The sequence below is a fragment of the Strix aluco genome, chromosome 4 (assembly GCF_031877795.1).
Source record: "Strix aluco isolate bStrAlu1 chromosome 4, bStrAlu1.hap1, whole genome shotgun sequence".
Taxonomy (NCBI): Eukaryota; Metazoa; Chordata; class Aves; order Strigiformes; family Strigidae; genus Strix; species Strix aluco.
This window is the reverse complement of record NC_133934.1, coordinates 83147028-83159551: the sequence shown is the minus strand read 5'-3', so window position 1 is coordinate 83159551 and position 12524 is coordinate 83147028.

Below are 12524 nucleotides of genomic sequence, written 5' to 3'. Positions count from 1 at the left end.
AGGTAAGAGAGGACTTTTAAACATGACCATATGTACCTAAGAACTTCTGAACTCAGGAGAGAGGTATTTCTTTTTCAAGACATGCATGACCTGAGAGATATAGGAGAAAAGAAAGGCAAATATGGTAGCATTTCAACAAATACAAAAAAATTCTTGTGATTATTGTCAGTAAATTCAATTCCAGTTACTAGCCAAATAATGGAACTAAATCATTTCCTGTGCAGGAAGTGAGCTGTGATCTAGAAACATCGTAGGTTATAGATTGTACCCAAACATCTTTTTAAACATAACTTGGAAAAAAAAAAGGGGGGGTGGGGCAATAGGAAATGGAATTTTTGAAAATTACTTAATAGAATCTTTTGGGGTTTCAATTCACATGTGCATGATAGTATTATGTTAAGTCACCAGAAAACAAAAATCCAGATGAGGGAAAGAAGACGACTGGTGGCCACATTCATTAGACATTTGCCTGAACTGTTTTACCTTTTGAAAGTCAATCGATGGAAAGCAAATAAAGAATATTGCTAAAACTTCTGATTATTGAGCTAAGAAGGTGTATCAGGAAATGCAAGCATTAACTACACTTAAATATTTTCCTAATTATAGGAAGCATAAACCTGACTTATTTCTGACAAACATAACGCATTCTACATGTCTTGCCATTAAAGAGTTGGCAGGGAAGTAAATCAGCATGACAATTAAAATTAATTTCTCCCTCACTGGAAGAAAATGGGAGACCTGATTAGAGGACATGGAGAAGACTGAGGTACTTAATGACTTTTTTGCCTCAGTTTTCACCAGCAAGTGCTCCAGTCACACCACCCAAGTCACAGAAGGCGAAAGCAGGGACTGGGAGAATGAAGAACTGCCCACCATAGGAGAAGATCAGGTTTGAGACCTTCTAAGAAACCTGAAGGTGCACAAGTCCATGGGACCTGATGAGATGCATCCACAGGTCCTGAGGGAACTGACGGATGAAGTGGCCAAGCCACTGTCCATCATATTTGAGAAGTTGTGGCAGTCCAGTGAAGTTCCCACTGACTGGAAAAGGGGAAACATAACCCCCCTTTTTAAAAAGGAAGACCTGGGCAACTACAGGCCAGTCAGTGTCTCCTCTGTGCCCAGCAAGGTCATGGAGCAGATTCTCCTGGGAACTATGCTAAGGTACATGGAAAATAAGGAGGTGATTGGTGACAGCCAACATGGCTTCACTAAGGGCAAACTGTGCCTGACAAATTTGGTGGCCTTCTCTGATGGGGTTACAGCATTGGTGGATAAGGGAAGAACAACTGACATCATCTACCTGGACTTGTGCAAAGCATTTGACACTGTCCCACACGACCTCCTTGTCTCTAAATTGGAGAGACATGGATGTGATGGATGGACCACTGAGTGGATAAGGAATTGGCTGGATGGTCACACTCAAAGAGTTGTGGCCAACAGCTCGATGTCCAAGTGGAGAGCAGTGATGAGTGGTGTTCTTCAGGGGTCAGTATTGGGACCAGTGCTGTTTAATGTCTTTGTTGGGGACATGGACAGTGGGATCGAGGCACCCTCAGCAAGTTTGCCGATAACACCGAGCTGTGTGGTGCGGGGACACGCTGGAGGGAAGGGATGTGCCATCCAGAGGGACCTGGACAGGCTGGAGAGTTGGGGCTGGGCAAACCTCATGGAGTTCAACAAGGCCAAGTGCAAGGTCCTGCCCATGGGTCAGGACAATCCCAAGCACAAATACAGGCTGGGCGATGGACCTGCTCAAGTGGGGCCAGAGAGGGCAATGAAGATGATCAGGGGGCTGGAGCACCTCCCCTGTGAGGACAGGCTGAGAGAGTTGGGGGTGTTCGGCTGGAGAAGAGAAGGCTCCAGGGACACCTTACAGCAGCCTTCCAGTACCTAAAGGGGCTACAGGAAAGGTGGGGAGGTATTCTTTATCAGGGGGTATAAGGATAGGACAAGGGGTAACAGTTTTAAACTGAAAGAGGGTAGATTTAGATTAGATATCAGGAAGAAATTCTTCCCTGTGAGGGTGTTGAGGCCCTGGCACAGGTTGCCCAGAGAAGCTGTGGCTGCCCCCTCCCTGGAAGGGTTCAAGGCCAGGTTGGATGGGGCTTTGGGCAACCTGGTCTAGTGGAAGGTGTCCCTGCCCATGGCAGGGGGGTTGGGACTAGATGGTCTTTAAGGTCCCTTCCAACCTAAACCATACTATGATTCTGTAATACCAGAAGAAAATAAATTAGGAAATATTTCAAATACCAGAAAATACAAAATAGCAAGGCAGAAGATAAATAGCTCAGGGGCAGGAGGAAGAAACTGAAAAATCCTGAAAGAAAATTTAAACTGTCTTTCAGAACTCCTATTTGTCATGGCCAAATCATGGCAAAATTGTTGCAGAGAAAACTAAAGAGGAGAGAAGCAGATATTAAAGGTGTTTCCTCGTCAATTCTTCCGGAATCCTTTGCCCTAACTCTGCTATTCAAAATCCCTCACATGTGCCACAATCCCTGTATTTCACACCTAGCCCCCATATCCTGTGCCAGTTGATATGCCTGCCCTGGCCTTGCTCTGCCAATCTACTCTGGAAGGGGAAAACAGGTGTTAGAACAAGGCAGAGGGTGTAACAGTATTTCTCTATTCTTGTCATTGACTGACATTATGATCTGAGTCAGATTACATTCTGTGGAGTTCCTCACCTTTGCAACAGGACTGAGGGCTAGTAAAATAAGAAGGGCTTTCAGATAGTGTTTTGAGAATTAATTGCTACATGTAGAAGACAAACTTTGTGTTAGTCGTACTACAGAAACCCAGAGAAGTGTAACCTTTTGCCCAGTCAGTACATGCAACTCTGCTTTCAGCATGGAGATTCTTGTTTGGATTTAGCTGCCTGTTCAACCGTTGTCACTAACATGCACTATTCAAGTGTCCTTATTTATTCATCAGTGTTCAGGGAGAAGACTAAAATCAGCACAGTTAGAATATGACCTTTTTGTTTCAGTTCATATAAATAATGTCATGAGATCGTATTTCTGCTTTCCCTGATGTGAATAGTTTCATGAACTGAACAGAAATAGAAGCTTTCAGAACTGTTGCAGTCACAAACACAGCATCTCCCCTAAGTGGCTAAACAGCAAAAAGGGCAATTCAACCTCTGAATAGCAAGATTGCTAGAAAAGGTGAATCTGAGCTATTTACTCAGTGAAAAGGATATTAGTAGTACTGGTAATCCTCATTGATACTGACAGAAAATTATAAGATTTCTTTTTTACTGCCTCCACATCTTCAAGAATGGGAGGAAAAAAAAATTTTACCCTAGTACTAAAGTGAACCACTCTTGTCTAGAGCTTTTAGTTTACCCAGAGAGATCAAAATACTTTACAGGTATTTATGCAAAAAATTCTCTCTGCTACACAGATGGAGTATGTGAAACAGATTCTGGTGACTTGTTTAGCAGCTTTACATCAAAGGAACGTCGGAACTCTAATTCTGGCTCTGTAATTCTCTGCTGCATGATCTTGACAAAGTTGGATCTAACTTTGAAGCTGGTCGTGCATTGAATGGGAGGTTGGACAAAATGACCTCCAGACATCTCTTCCAATCTAGTATTATTTTATGATTCCAGTTTGCTTTGTATCCTTCAGCTTTCCAGCCTGAACATACAAATCACTGTGCAGACTTCAAACCCCAGATACAACATATTGCTAGGCTCTGCACAAAGTCAGTGCTTAATCAGGAACCTAGTAGGACACAGAATTTTAAATAGCAAAATCTGCTCCTTAGCATTTGAGCATCATAGTATCTGTGGAATGACAATTAAATATCAGTACAAGTTTTACAGTAAGTGCTAGCACATAGCAGCACATCACCATCCTTCACAGCACAGAACACCCAGCTGTTCTCAGTTAGAAGAAACCACCTCTTGACTTCACTAAACTAAATAAGGGTCTCTTATTTGTAAAGAACAAGATATGTTCAGCAATAAAGAGCACAAATATAGTTTCAAAATATCAATTTCATAAAAGAATTCTAAATTTCTCCACTAGTACTGAAAGGGGGAGATCTCTCCTGTGCTGCTGTTTTGTTTGGTTGTCCGTCAGCATTATGTCATGAAGTGGTTTGTTTTAGCTTCTCTGGGAAAACAATTTCAAAGCATAGGAAATATTAGTTGAAAAGCAGGATAGAATGGATATATTTTAAAGCAAAGAGGCAGATGACCTTGTAGTAGACAGCTTGACTGAAAGAGATGAAAAAAAGAGCTGAATACCTTGTTAGGCCACCAGCAGCATTATAAAAATTAAACAAATAAACCTACTTTTAATTCACATAATACTTTGTAAATCAGTACACAGGGTGGCTGATACCAGTGCCTTTTTGATATCACATTGCTCTAAGTGGTTCTTACTCAGGTTTGTAAAATTATGACTTTTTTTCTTTAAAATCAACTCTGACCAGTTACCTTGCAAGTCTTCTGATTTTTGTTGATGTAGCTGTGTTTTCCTAATTATCTCATTTGCCTTTTAGCAAGGACAACACATCTTCTGATTTGTCTAATGCCAAGGGTTTTGCTGACCTTGCTCTAGCATCAACATTCTTGTTTTGTTGCTGCTTTCTCTGCAACATTTGCAAGGGATTCTTAAATCCTTGCAACTACAACATTTTTAAAGTTATTTTAATTATTTGAATTTTAACTTTCTTTCAAATGCATTTTTAGAAAAGTTAATGTAAATTTTCATTTTTGTATGTTAACTACAGTACCACTACCTAAGAACTAGGTAGTAATTTCTTCAATTCTTTTGGTTCTTTGCTTTTTTTAACCTTCTATTTCAGTACAGCTTGTTTCTTCAGATTTATTTTCTCTTAGAGGGTCAACAACCTATTTAACCACAAAACTAATCCACAAAACCCACTGTTGATGAGATTAAAAAAAAAAAAAAAAGTTTGAGATCTGTGGAGTACTTCCCCATTTACAGCTAAAAATCAGGTCATCATGTCTTTTAACATACGATCTTTTGAACTTGGGTGCACTCGATTAAACAGCTACCATCATCTACAGTCTTCCCTTCTATGAAAAGCTATTCCCCTGTAACGATCAGGAAAAACAAATGTGTAAAACTACTCATATGTCACAGTTCAAGTCTGCTTGTAGTTGATTAATTCACCACAGCTATTACCTTAGGTAGGGTACAGAGGGAGCTGAAGAGCTGACAGGAAAAGCAACCTTCTTCAGAGACAAAGACAGATGGGGAAGTAGCAGCTTAAAGCACCAGAGGTAAAACTGACAGAACCTGTCAGAGCCTTTGTATGTTTTTAAAAAACATACACAAGCTCTTTTTCCTTTGAGAAGAGGAACAAGGCACACAGGGATGTTTCTTCTGCAACATACCTCTGTCTCCTTTGCAGAAGCAGCTACCTTGTGCCACTGCCTCTAGGGCCTCATTCAAAAGAAACTGTTAACATCCTTTGTGCATTTTTTTTTAAATACTTATTTGCTGCTCTGATTTCCATCAGAGAAAAAGCAGCCCAAGGAGCAATAAATAGCATGCAAGGGTGAGACTGCACATTTGCTAGCTTCAGATGTCAAAGAAGTTTTGGGGTTTTTTTAATTTTAAATGGACTGCTTTTTTACCCTTCCAAAAAAATATCTTTCAGTTCTTTTATTCTTAGAGTTCATCCACATTGGTAAATTAACAGGAAAAAGTATTGTGGAAACTGTCATAGCTATGAAATCTCTCTCTGTGGATAGTCACAGCCAAAGGGTGCCTTTCCCTGAAGTAGTTGCTCTGTAATGATGGGACAGAGGGAATGGACATAGGACATACCCAGAACATCTACTACAGCCATTCAGTACTGACTGGATTGGGCTGGGCTGCAAATTTTCCCTTCAAGAACTGTAACCAAAATTGAACACAATGATTCTTGCTAGGTTGGGTTTTGGTGTGGGGTTTTTTGGTTTGGTTTGGTTTTTTGGGTTTTGCTTTGGGTTTTTTTTGGTTGGTGGGCTGGGGTCTTTTTCCCCAAAAAAGTCATATTTAATTAGAAACACCAATCATAACCAAGGCAAAACTGTTTTCAACTGAATGAAAGATTTACACTCATCTTTTTCACATACAGCTTTATTTCATCCCAGATATTTCAAATTCTGGGGGCCAGGATGTGCTCTGACACTATTTCTACCTTATTCTTTTCTGCTTTTCAGGACTATCCTTTAGTTCACACCAAGCATTTTGTTCTGTTTTCCTATCTGAGTTCCAACTAAGCATTCTGATATGTTCAACAGAAACACCATGAGGTACTTAACACCTATAGTAAAGTATTAGTACTTAAGACATACAAAGTTTATGGTCGCCATTCTTCACATTGTACCATCCAGTCTCAAAATATTTGTTCTAGTTATATTTGGGCATACAGTATTCACAAAATACTGTAAAAACCTCAACACATTCTTCAGCTTCAACCCATAAAATAGCTGTACTCTAATGACTTCACACTACTTTTCAGTCCTCTCATGGAGAGCTTCATCTTGACACGTAGCCCTCTCCTCAATGGTGCAAATCACTAACTTTTTTATTCATAGCAATGCTTAACTAGTATTTCCATTCAGTTGTTCACCGAACTTGCTGTATGTGATATGGTTTCTAAATAAGGACAAACTCACATGTTTTACTTTCCTGTTGGTCTGCTGCCATTGCAAACAGTTCACAATATGTAAAATGGTGAAGATGAAAGGGGTCTAGGAAAAAGGAGATGAGTTCTAGATCTAGAACTCTCACTACACAATATTGCTGTACTAATTCCCTTTAGAAAAGGGAAGATATGATGCCCCTTCTTCCTTCCTTCTTCTGTCTGGCCTTCTCTAAAGGTAAACTCTTTGGCTACTATACATTATACATATATATACACTTGATCTAGTTGAAGATGTCCCTGCTCATTGCAGGGAGGGTTGGACTAGATGACCTTTAAGGCCCCTTCCAACCCAAACTATTCTATGATTCTATGACATGTTTGGAGAGCACCTCTTACAGCTCATTACTCTCAGTTAGAGCCAGCATACTTGTGCAATAGAAGTAAGGCAACAAGAAGTTGCCTGACATCTTCCAAATGTTATTTTTCCGAGTTGCAAAAAAAAAAAAAAATAAAAAAAAATAGATCTAATCAAGTTTAATGAGTTATATTGATGTCTACATCCCAAATAGCCTCTCCCCATGGTTGGTTTGTTGGGGTTTTTTTGACCAGAGACATACTCAACACAAGACACCTATTTATTTTCAGTACATAACAGCACACAGTCTGAGATAGATCCAATTTGTGAGGTAGAGATTTCTACAGTTGTGCGTAACCTCTTCTCACAACCCTTCTTAGGTCTCCATTAAGAAACGTCCAATAATTTGTGTGAACCAGCCTAACACACAACAGGACTGAAGATGAGCATGACAGCAATAGGTCATACAGTACTCCCCAGTGACAGAGATACAAAGATACAACAGTCAAGCAATCTGTCCTGGAAGGAATCTTTAAGACAATAGGTGGGGTTTGTTTGTTCTGTTTTTCTGGGGGTTTTGTTTGGTTGTGATTTTTTTCCTAATAGACAAAGAATTCTACTCCAGAAAATGAGATTTAAGTTTCCCTTTTTGTTACTGTTAAATGCAATGCATTCCTTAATTTAAGAAAAGCAACAAAGAAGGAAGAAACAACTAAGCTGTGTAATAGGATACAACACATGATTAGCTAAAGAATCAACATGCATTTGGAAATTATGTTCTTATCACATTTGTTCCTTGATTATAACAATACCAAAATTTTCTTCCTGCAAATATTAACCTACATAAATATAAAACTTTTATTTCTAAGAAAACTAAGCAAAAATTCTCCACATCCTCGAATTCTCCACAAGATGGCAGTGCTGCCATCATACAGAATGATCTGACCCACTCGATTATCAGTACAACCAGTCTTTCCCTGACTACACATACAGTTGACAGAAGATGGTATTTTACTCGTACCCAGACAAAAGACACCACTCAGCAACTGGCTGAGCAGTATTTAACATGCTGTAATAATGAATTTTACAGGCTAACAACTGACAGCCAGATTGGAGAAGGTCATTTGGGGCTGATTCTTGTGTGAATGTACCAGCCTCCGAACCTTCTAAAAAATAATAATAATTATAGGCTTCATCTCTGGTGCAAAGAGTAATGTAAGGGCTGCTAAACTGTTCGATTTATCCTCTCCAGACAGCTGGCTAGCTATCCAAGACCCACTCGACAGCTTAGTTCGACAGCTGGTGACGAATCATAATAATCAAATACCACAAAATGCAAAATAAAGGCATGATTGTGCATGTGTTATCGTGTGTGTACTAGTTTGATATAGCTATGCAGTGAACGATAGTTGTGAATATGAAACAGCATATGCTGTCAACTATAGTATAAACTCCTCACACCCCCTTAGTTTTCATTCACCTTGCTGTTGCTGCTCATGCTAACAAGATTAAATTTACACCTGCATGTCCTACAGTTATATTTTCATTTAGCTGCACAGATTTTCACTGTCCAGATTAAATCATGTTTTACCTGAAAACCAAGGAATTATCATTGTTTGAGACAAAGGAGCAAGACATGGAGAATATTTATGCTGTTGTGAAACTATCACCGCTCTGCTTCTCTTTCATTACCTACCTATGTATCTTCAATCTAATGCAAAATTGGTGCCACCGGTTTTTTCCCCAATTTAAAAATCTTCCTTTGGGGAAAAAATCAAGTATCAATCAAGTAAGAACAAGATTATGACCTTTTATCTGCAAAAGTTCTCATGCAGGAAATACTGTACAAATATTAATCCCCTATTCTTCTGGTTTAATCCACAGCATGTTCTTGCAATAGATGTTCCATGGCCAAATAATATTGACCTATGATTTCAGAGGTTACTAAGTTTCTGAGAATTTTCTGCTTTACAGTAAATGAGCAGCAGAGTGGCAAAATTTCTGCCACATTCACAGCACAGTTGTTTTCTTGCTATTCAAAACAAAAACGTCAGTGGGCAACACATGTGTCCGATTTAAAAAAATAAAATTAAAAAATTAAAATTAGGAGTCTTTTCATAGTATGATAATAGCAGACTTTCATGTATAATTTGCCAGTAAAGGATCAGACGACAGAACAGAAAACTAGATGGAATATCTGTTGAAATATATAGGTTTACACACCAACCAAGTATATACCATCCCAGCTGGTGTAAACCCAGCTCACATTGGACCATATTAATGGCTGAAACACTGAAATAGAACAGTTACTGCACTTGGATTTGGACTTTGAATGAACTAGTATGCTTATTCTCTTTTTTACCCCTGCCTGTCTTGCTAAATTTGAATTCCTCGTATATAAGTATAGAATTATAAACTAGCACAATTTAAACTACTTTGGCATATGTCCTTGTTAAGCAGATTAATAGCCTAATTCCCTATTATCTGCTTTGGCTAACTTCTAGTTTCCAGGTGTTACAGTTTTCTGTTCTATGAAGTGGTAGACACACTGAAACTATAGGTATGTATATATAAATAGATATATGTGTATATATAAATAGATATAAATAAAAATGTTAGTTTTTCATAAAAGCCTGTAAGAGTTATGACATTTCCTAAGGTTTCTCTATTAGAAAAGAGCAGAAGTTTCTAGAAAGGTTTTTTCCACAGATTTTTCTCACTTTTGAAATTCACCACTAGACGTAGTGACTTTTAGAAAACTGAGGGAAAGAAGATACATAGAACACCTGTGTGTATGTAACTGAAAAAACTGAGTAGCAGTGAATGTTTTTTGTTTTCCCTGTACTCCAGTCGTTTAATATTTTCTGTATATGGCAGGAGAAGAACGTAAGAGTGAATAAAGAACTCTCTGATTTTGGAAAAAAAAGCAATTTAAAAATAAATCAAACATCTAATGGTAAGGTGGAAACCCTCACTGGGACACTTTATTGCAACTCTTGTGTTTGTTAGTTGTATTTTGGTTCCTGTTCTGCAAACACATGGGACAGTTTTTGAAGTCAATGAATCACCATTTACATGCACACTCTTTCAAGATAAGAACTTTGAACTGTAACATCTACAAGTTTAGGACTAAGTCCTTTCAGTGTACCTGCAGCACTTAGCCCATTGTCATTATGGAAAGAATCAAGGGAGGGATAGAACTGAGTACTCCAGGCACAGTTTTCTTCTTACTTCTACAGGACCAAAGGGTTATATTGCATTTAAAATCTCCCATCTCTGAGATTTGAGGAAGTTCATCGTGAAAATAGGATTCAGACTCCTTGAGTTCTCTGAGAAAGCTTGATTTAGAATTAAACCCTAACATCTGACTTTTCTACAAGGAAAAGAAGACTCAGAATTATTACTTTTGTTCCAAACTCAGGCCCCAGCAAATACATTGAAAACTCTGGAACAGCCCGAAGTTACTTTGTGCCTACAGCCATACTTCTTCTTTTGTCAGCAGCTAGCTGCTCATAATCTCCTGTGCTCCTCAGCCAAAAGTATAACTGAGAGCTATTCCTAGTCAAGTCACAACTGACCTTATAATTATTTAGCCTAAGGTTTTGCCTTCTCGAGAATAATAGTTGGTTGCACTTGATTATTGCTGTGTAAATACTTTAATTCTGTATGATTTCCAGCTCTTTACAAAGCAGCACAGACCACTACCCTTTCTGGAAGAAAGATGATTTGGTTTGCAGTAAATATTTCACTTTCTAGCCCATACACACTACCAGGACCTGAGAAACTCACCAGATTTCCTCCACTTACCTCTCATGATTTCTTTATTTATTGATAAATCAGATTCTTTTCCTCCTCCCAGACCTGACAGAATGAATGATCCTAAAGGAAACAGTAAAAGAAGAAGTCATGAAGTAGCAATAGTCACAACCTAAGTCATCTGTAGAGAAGAAATGTGGTATTCATGTCACTGACAATAATTAAGCCCCAAAGCAACACTTTATTATTTTATTAAGGCCAAAAGTTCAATTTGACAAAGTTCCAGCACAAGCTTCAATCACGCTGGCTTTAGTAGTTGAGAGACATCATTCTGCTGCTAATGTTAATGGTTTTGCTGGCAGCAAGCAGTCAAATGTATAGATTTCTTGTCAGATACAAAGGATACTGAAACATGTATGACTGATACAGAATGAGCATATGAAGATTAAAGGAATATTTCACAAAACTGTATCTGATTTCCTTTTAAAAATTAAAGCTAAATTCTTATCAAATGAAAGACAAGTGACTGTACAGGAGCTGACCCCATTGACTGAATTTAATTTTGCATTGTGCCTATGAACAGGCAAAGTAATTTTGCTGAAGTTAACTGAAACCTTTGCTTGTTAGGAAAGGTTTAGGAACAAAACAGCAGTATGCCATTTTCCAATAATCTGACAACACACACAAAACTATTCACACCATAATTACTAGAGCAGTCACACAAACCCAGAAAGCTGGAATTGGGTTTGGTCCCTCAGCTCCAAAACAACACTTATCTTAAGATGCAAGAATTCACTAACAAAAACTAGTAGAGCTCCAAGATGAAACTAGCCTCCAGTGATGTGCACAGAGCATATATTAGCACAAGAAGAATGAAACCATATATTAGCACAAGAAGAATGAAACCACTCTAAGGGGATACAACTTGGTCTCCCCCTGTAGCTGGTGAGGTGACAGACCTTTAAATAATGCTATTCTCATCAGCAATTTCTGCAACCCTTCCAGATCATGTCCATCGCTATATTGGTGCAGTGCAAAACAAGGAAAGGCTCTGACACTCTACAAAGTCTATTACTAGGAACAGCATCATGACCTAGGGCTTCCACAACCAAGCAGCAGCAGCAAGGTAAGGTCCGTACACAGGCTTCCAAAACAAGATACGCACCCACAGGCATGACCATGCTCACCCTAGACATAGCAACACATGCCAGCAATAATAGCTTGCTTCATCTCTGCAAAGAATTAAAATCTGATTCTTCTTTATAAGAATATCAGTTATATTCACCCATTACTCATTCAGAAAGAGGTTTCCCTGCACCATTTTTTCATTAAATACTGCACCTGATAGTCTTCAGGTGAAGAAGGTTAAAGACTACATTTGCCTTTCTTGTGAGAAAACTTCTGATCGACAGTTCATTCCCCTTTCTTTCCTTCTGTTGTTTCGCAGTGGTGAGTCTCCACCTTGGAGTAGAAATTAATCCCTAAAGACATGACTTCACACTTTTACTTCTATATTTCATTTTAATTCTCTAGTCTTCAAGGTCTTTCTGTAAAGCATCGTCATTCTTCAAGGTATTTCTGTAAAGCTTCATCATTCTTTGCTGCATTAATTATGCATATCAAAATTTTCAAGAGGGTTACAAGATTCCTCCAGAAAGTAAACCTAAGGAGCAAGATTCCTATTCCTACTAGGTATTAAAATTCATAGATACAATAAAAGTTGGGAGCTTTTTTTACAAATAATGTTTTTCTTACAGGCAGTTCCTTGTTATGCCTCTATCTGCCACAGGCAGTA